Source organism: Pseudorca crassidens, chromosome 17 (genome assembly GCF_039906515.1).
Source record: "Pseudorca crassidens isolate mPseCra1 chromosome 17, mPseCra1.hap1, whole genome shotgun sequence".
Lineage (NCBI taxonomy): Eukaryota > Metazoa > Chordata > Mammalia > Artiodactyla > Delphinidae > Pseudorca > Pseudorca crassidens.
In genome coordinates this window covers 31,990,840-31,998,502 of record NC_090312.1, presented here as the reverse complement: position 1 = coordinate 31,998,502, position 7,663 = coordinate 31,990,840, and the positions used below count along the sequence as shown (strand labels likewise).

Below are 7,663 nucleotides of genomic sequence, written 5' to 3'. Positions count from 1 at the left end.
CATGGACTTATGTACACTACCAAATGTAAAATAGATAGCTAGTGGGAAGCAGCCGCATAGCACAGGGAGATCAGCTCTGTGCTTTGTGACCACGTAGAGGGGTGGGATAGGGAGGGTGGGAGGGAGATGCAAGAGGGAGGGGATATGGGGATATATGTATTCGTATAGCTGATTTACTTTGTTATACAGCAGCAACTAACACAACAATGTAAAGCAATTATACTCCAATAAAGATGTTAAAAAAATAAAAATAAAAGGTGTGGTGTGAGAAATGCTGAGTGAAGAGTCCTTAGAAGACCATGTGCAAAGAAGTCAATGAGGAAGATTAAGGAAAAGGTATGGATTTGATGATTTTAATATAACTATAAAATGCAGTTTGAATGAAGTGATTCATCGATTGCATTCATTTATGCATAAACAAATACTAAAAAGGGGAACAAGCGAATTGCAGTGATCCATATGAAGACATAATACATTTACTATAAGAAGGTCAACATTTCTCCTCTATACGTTCAGGATTGGAGGCAAAAGAGAACTATCTCACTTTTTATTGTCAAATGGTTTACATAATTATCAGGTATGTTAAATCAAAAAAGAAAGAAGGGGCTTTAAGAATATGGAAAATGTCCTTTTCCCATAGAGACAGATTATCTACTGGAGGCCTCAGCTGACTGAAGGCTCATTAGAAGACTTTAACGAGTGGCATCACCTTGGAAGTATCTATGGCCCCGAAATCAAGATGAAAAGGCAACAAAGAGGGACTAACTGCTACCCTTAGGCAGGCAAATCAAAGCACCTCTTCCTAAAAAGAGATAGGAAAAATCACTTCTAAGCATCATTATCCTTTTGCTCTTTTCTGAATAACTCAAATCAACCGATATCCCACCACAGGCTTGCTGTCCTTTTTGTTCTATGGGGAAACCTGCCTGTGGTGGATACCTATTATTTCTATCTTGCAAGCATCCCTTATCCCTTCTTCCGCTGACTGGATACTTTATTTCCTTTTGAGAGGTTTCTTCCCCTAGAGGATGCACAAGGATAGCCAACCAGGCTCCTTTGACAAAGACTGATCTGCTCATCAGAACACAAGGTTTGCTCTCTTTGTAAGATCTCAAACTTTGTCACCTGTGTAGGGCTGGAACTGCACTCTGGACACAGTCTGATGGAGAATGAAGCCAAACCAGAAAGCAATGCTGAGAGCAAGTGAGAGAGAGAGAAACACATTCTAGCTGACGTTGTTAAGCCTCGGATAAGCCCAACCACCCCTTGTACTTCTGAGTTACATGGCCCAGGGAATTTCCTTTTTTTGCCTAAGTTAGTTAAAGTTGAGTTTCTGTCACTTGCTATTAAGAATCCTGGATGCAATATGTTTTTGAACTACACCTTTGGGTAGGAAATCATAGTCTTTACTGTGAAATCAAAATCTGCCTGTCTCATGATTATGCTTAGTATGCATGCTATAGCATGAAGATGTTCAGATAATCATACCCACCTTAAGATTAATTACTGAGAAAGGAAGAAGAAAAACAACCGGGATGAAGACAAAGTATATTTTTCATTTTCTTTCACTACCTACAGAAAGGAATGGGTGAGTTGTGCTGATACTCCAAGGGAAATTCCATTTTGATTTTCCCAATGAATTGCTCATGGAAAATTAGGAAAATGGTTTTGTCATGACAAAGTGGCTCTAGTCCTGGAGATGACATCTATCGGAGGCACACACTAAAGGAAGAAGGAGTCAAGAAGCTGGAGACTAGCAAGTAAAAGGTCAGACATCAACTAATCAACTATTTTGGGCTAGACATGGCACTAAATTTAAGTGGGGAGGGAAGGAGGAAACTTAAGAGGGAGGACAACTTGGTCCAGATAGACACATACCACTCAGTTCTGTGAAAAAGCACAACTACATTACTGAGTAGGGTTAGCAAAACCGCATTAATTTGTAACAATGGCAAACGAAAGTAGGCTTACAAAGAATCTGAACTGCGAGATATAAAATACATCCCCAGTGACTGCATTGTTCTTAGAAGATTCCTAGTAAATTCTCTCTGAATGAATGAATAAAAACGAAACACATCACTTTTAATAGAATATACACAATCTAAGCTGTGAATGTTGAGGAAGAAATTAGGGGTAAAATAATGGAGAACAAAATTCATATTTGGCATTTTCCTATTCTGAGCACTCCACAGAGAAAAATCTATTTTTTTTCTGCCCTTATCAGGTAAAGCTATTGATTCAGGGGAATAGGTTATGCGGAAACCATGGAAGTTTCTAGTCAGGCGGACTCTGGGTTCAACACTATCACTCCAGGCAAGAGATGAGTGTCTCTGAACTTCAACGTCCTCTTCTGTCAAATGGGAATAATAATGATTCTCTTACGGGATGGTTGTGAGGGGTGAGTTAAATAAAGACAGGAATTTGACCCAGGAAACTTTTGTAACTCTCATTTTAAGGGAGGAAAATTTTCAAAAGTAGATTATCAGGAATTAAGGTAGAATACACTGAAAATGAATAGCGGGCATAGTTTGTTTGCAGGTGAGGCGGCTCTGAGACCTCGAGGCTGAAAGAGCCTGATGCTCAGGACACCTAGGACGCTTCCTGGCCCGACGTGGCAAGAGGACCGACCCCTCTCTGCGCAGGGTCACCAAATGGCCCGGTTCCAGTTTAGGTGTCAGAATCCGTTCATCTCCAGTTTGCGTCCTTTTCTTTTTGCAATTTAAAGTCGGACTGGAGGCGCAAGGATGGAGGTAAAACGTGCGTTAAAAAAATTACAGTTCAGATTACAAGGACAACAAAATCACCAAGGTCAGGGTAGGTGTCCGTGAACTATGCAAAACCCTGCGGAATGAGGAGTCATAAACGCTCTGAAAAGAATTCTACATTTTAATTTTAGAAGCTCTTTCCAAAGTCCCCTACAGCCTGCCGCTTGCCACCCTTTGGCCCCCTCTCCCGGCTATTGATCATCACCCTCCTTTCCTCTTTTTTCCTTCCAGTAAAAGTAAGTATCCAAAAAACTTTAATTCTTCTCCAGAAGTCGTAAGCCAATTTCGCAGTCGCGGAGCTTTTTCATTGCTTTAACCCAACTTTCTTTCGTTTCTTTGGCGAGTACCTGAAATTAGGGTTGCCCGATAGTCTGGAGCCCTAAATCAGGGAAGCGTGGGGCTTAGTTCCGGCGAAACCCTCTGGTGCCTGTGCGGGAAGCTCATTTTCCCCCCGGGGTGGGGTTCAGACTGCCGGCAGGGACCTAGCAGGACGCTCGCTCAGGTTCCGAGCCCAAGTACCTGGCGGCGGGGACGTGCGCGCGGCGTGGGTGGGCGCTTTAAGCACGAGCGGCGGTTTCAGCACTGGCTATTTTTAGCTGCGCGTCGCCCCCCTTCCTCCCGGCCTCCGGCTTGGTAGCCTCCGGCGGGCGGCCGCCGCTCCGCGGCTCCCTCCTGTCTCCCCCCACAGTCACTCGCTCTTGGTAGCGTCCACGCGGGCAGGTCTGGAAACTGAGCATGTCTGGAAGCGCTCGGCGGCCTCGGCGGCAGCGGTGGCAGAGCCAGGCTGCGTCAGGCTGAGCCCGTTCACCGCGCGGCCGCAGGAGCGCAGCGCCGACGCCGCGCCGCCCAGCCCAGCCGAGAGGGGCGCACTAGCCGCCGCGGGGCCCGCCGCCGCTCACCGCAGCCCCCTCCTGGCGACCCGCAAGTAAGTTTGTGAGGCGGCTGGGCGGTGGGGCGACGGCTTGGCGGCCCGGGGAAGCCCACGCTGGCAGGCGGGAGGCACGGCTGGCGCTCCGGAGAACCGGCTGGCCGCTGCCCCAGGTGCCCGGCGCCTCGGCGAGCCTCTTGGCCAGTTTGAAAGTGGTGGCCTCTGGGATGTTCTAGTGGGGGGCGAGGCGGGGGCGGCAAAGCAGGAAGTCTGAACTGACTCCGGCGGAGGCCGAGGGGGCCGACTGGGGCAGAGGGAAGGACCGCGCAGCGAGAGAGCGGGCTGGTGCGGGATGGGTTTGGGATGCGGGCTCCCGGCAGAGAACAGCCGCAGAGGGAAAGCCGGGTGTCTCCGGGGGACAGGGTTGAGAGCGCCGTGTGGGAGGCATAGTAGAGGGTGAGCGTGTCCTGGCCGGAGGGGCGGGAGGGAAGATGGATGGAAAGTGGGGCGCGTGGAAAGCGGATTTGAACCAGAGCTTAGGACGCCGGTGGAGGGGGCCGTGGGCCCCGGGAAACGAGTGGACTCGAATAATTTGGGGAGTCTGTACCAGGCCAGGGTGATATGATGATGGAGAGGGACAGGCTTGGATGGAGGTCTTCGAAGCGAATACGCGAGGCCAGATGTTGGGAACTGGCTGGACAGAGGATGGAGGCAGAAAGTGGCCTGGAAGGGCCAGTAGGAAAATCGCTGAGGGATTTGGGTAAAGGGGAGGAGGGGAGTGGTGCAGAGATCGAGCGGAGGAACGGGGCTGCTGTTGGGGCTCAGAGGCTCAGGAAAGGCTTGGAGGCTACTCTACGTGCGGTCCCCCTGACTAGTGAATTAGTAGCGGTTCTCTGAGGTTTACTTGCACGCCAGGCTGCTCCTTCATCTTCTACCTCGCTTGTTAACAGGGCAGCTCGCTTTAGGCAAGCTTGTAGATTTGGACAGATTAAGCAACCGGGAAGGTAGTCATTTGCAGGGGAGCTGCCAGTGCTTCCCTTGAGTGGTTCCCGGCACCCTCAGGGTGCAATGTAGGGTCTGAATGTGTGTGTTTCAGGGGATGGTGGAGGGTGATGTCTGCTCTAGGCCACAGGAATCCGGGAGGTACGGTGTTTGGGGCCGGGAAGTCAGACAGAAGTCTGCAGTGTGCAACTCGCGGCGGGGCGTGTGAGTATGCGTGTGTGCGCGCCTGTGCGCGTGTTGCCCGCCCGGGGTCGTGTGTGTTGCTGCAGTCTGTCTCCATGACGAGGAGATCCAGGGCTCCACAGGCGGCACGGGGAGGGGATTAAAGGAAACGTGCTTTCCTGCCTCTCTTCTGCCTCCTTTCCCTAGGGTCGCATTCTTTGCTCGTCCAATGATGCTCTTCTCTAACCTCTTCCCCCGACTTCTGCACGTCCCAAACCTGACGCCGGTCTTGTCCTCTGATTCGGTACCCCGGAGGACGCTGCTGTCCCTCCTCTGCCAGAGGGAATCCGAGGAGTCCCGCTGGTTAGAGGGGCTCCCGAATCCACCAGTCTTTCCCTGGGGCGTCACTCCGGGGGTCCTCAGTTCACTCTGCTGCCCCTGCAGGTGACGCAGTGATGTTGCCCCGCGGACCCCAGTGATGGCTCCAAATAGCCAGCACTTACTGGTTCTCGCGAGGTGGGTCTCCCCAGAGTTTCCCACAGGTAATTGTAACTTAAAAAGAAAAAGACCAGGTTAGTAGAAAAAACAAGCCCTGAGGGCAAAAAGCTTTATGCAAAAGCGCCTCTTAGACTAACAAATATTTTACCCACCAACCACAAGAAGGGAAGAAGCTTCTTCAGCGTACGCATCTGAAACTGGAGGGGAGGGGGCGGCAGAGCGGGAGTTGTCACCATGTCCACGGTTTCTTAGACTCCATCCAGCTTGCTATTTCCTGTCCTCCGTGCCATATTTTAAGCGAGACTTTACCAAATACAGGAAATGAGGGTGAAGGAGACTCTGGAAACCTGTGCCATCTGTGGAAGGACTCGGAGAAGGGAGAGCGAGAGCTGTGCTTACTGTCTGCCAGATATCTCAGAGGGCTGGGCTCTGAGATTGTGTGTTCAGACATCAGAAATAATTCTGAACATCCAAATTGCAGGGGGGAGACTCAGATGAAGGGAAGTGAGAAACTCTGAAAAAGTGATGAGGACCATAGTATGGGGTTGTCTTGCAAGGTGATCACTGACCTGTGGAGGGACACAGCAGAAGAACAGCAAGCTTCTAATGGCCAGGGGCATGTTGTCTTATTCCATAGGACAGTGGCTGGCCCAGTTTCTAGTACAGTAACTATTGAAAAATACCTTTTGAAGTATGGCCATGATTCTGGATATCTGAAAAGTTTGAATACAAAGACATATACTGTCATTTTCTGCTTCTATTACTATGTTTTTTTCATTGATTATTATTAGAACATGTGGTGAAGGTAAAATAAATTATTATCTTACCCATTAATACTGTTCTCCCCAGAGTGCTGCTCAAATAGATATAACCAAATATGTTTGCCTGTTTTTTTTGTTTTGGGAGTCATGGAGGAAGGAGAGTTGGGTAAATTGATTAGGATGTCAAATAAAGGTAGAGTTTAGGCACCTGAAGATCTTTTGCGTGTGTGGAGGTGAAAGCTTCATTTATATAATGCTAAATTCAGTGCAAAATGAGAAAACCCTTCTGTCTCCACTCTTTACCTCGTGCATTTGAAATACAAAGGATTGTACCCTTGGGCTGGTTCTTAGTCCTCTGAAGGCTAGCTTAATAATTTTCCCAGAGGATTGTTCCCTAAATTCAGGTACACTTTAGGAAATAATCAATGGACTCCCTGCAACCCTAAGGTAAAGTCATTAAAAAAAAAAGTGGTGAAATGGTTTGATGAAGCAGAATAATGAGTGAGAGAAATATTAACCAAAACGTAAGAAGAGAAATCACTTTCTCTTGCCCCAGGGTTAGATCTTACTGATAGGCTTAGAACAGTGGTTCTCAACAGGGACAGTTTTGCCCCCCAGGGGACACTGGCAATGTCTGGAGATGTTTTTGGTTGTTACAACTGGGTGGGGAGGGGTGCTACTGGCATCCCGTGAGCAGAGGCCAGGGATGTTGCTAATATTCTACAAGGCATTGGGTTGTCCCCCATAACAAAGAGTTATCCAACCCCACATGTCAGCAGTGCTGAAGATGAGGAACCCTGGCTTAGAGCTAGGTATGATTATAATGAAAAGCGGCTCCTGTCAGGATGCTTTCACGTATTCCTATTGGAAGTCTATCTTGAAAATCAAGAGTAGTTAATATTAAGAGACTTTCTTTGCAAATGGCCCCATATTCAAAAACAGTCGCTTTAAGGAAATTAAAGAGGTTTCCTTTTAGCAGAACTTCTTTTCAGCCTTCAAAAAAAAAAAGTCCTCAAGTAGATTGGGAATGTCTGAAAAGACATATATAGTATGCATAGGAACTGAGTAAACATTTTTTTGATGAAAACAAGTTAAAACTGGTTCTGCCACTGTATTTTTCACTGTACTTGTTTGGTAATTGCTTTTAAAAATACATAGTTTTAAAATTAATATTAATTTAATTTAAATTACAACTAATAAATTCTTCATGTAGTGAGGGATTGAACCGAATCAGGCAAAAATGTTAGCTGAACACTTATTAGAAGCCTCATGAAGTGTTCCAGAATGAAACCTTAGTATTTGTAGACATCTGCCCAGGAAGGTAAGAACCTGTATAATTTTCGTGCATTTAGTTTCAGTTTTAAATCGACAGCAAGGCATGTATTGAGAAGCAAACCTTTCCGACTTGCAGTACAATACACTGCTTGGAGAGGGGAAACAATAGCTTACACTCTTGGCTGTAATAAGATCAGGGAAGTGTTCTAAGAACACCTGTGTGCAGGAACTCAGAAGCTTGCTTGATAAAACCTTTGTCATGATCACACTGAGGCCTGGAGAAAATAAACAGATTTAGTTAGTCTCCCCTCCGTCTCCCTCCACCTGCCAGC

General features: G+C 47.4%; 1 protein-coding gene across 2 annotated transcripts in view; it reads left to right on the top strand.

Annotated features, from left to right (window-relative positions):
- The first annotated feature begins 3,535 nt into the window (after positions 1-3,535).
- OXR1 (oxidation resistance 1) overlaps positions 3,536-7,663 on the top strand; it is a 452,875-nt gene continuing 448,747 nt past the window's right edge. For both annotated transcript variants that reach the window (XM_067711496.1, XM_067711493.1), the window contains exon 1: positions 3,536-3,690. The gene's annotated coding sequence lies outside the window, so the exon portion shown is untranslated. The remainder of the gene's footprint in view (positions 3,691-7,663) is intronic.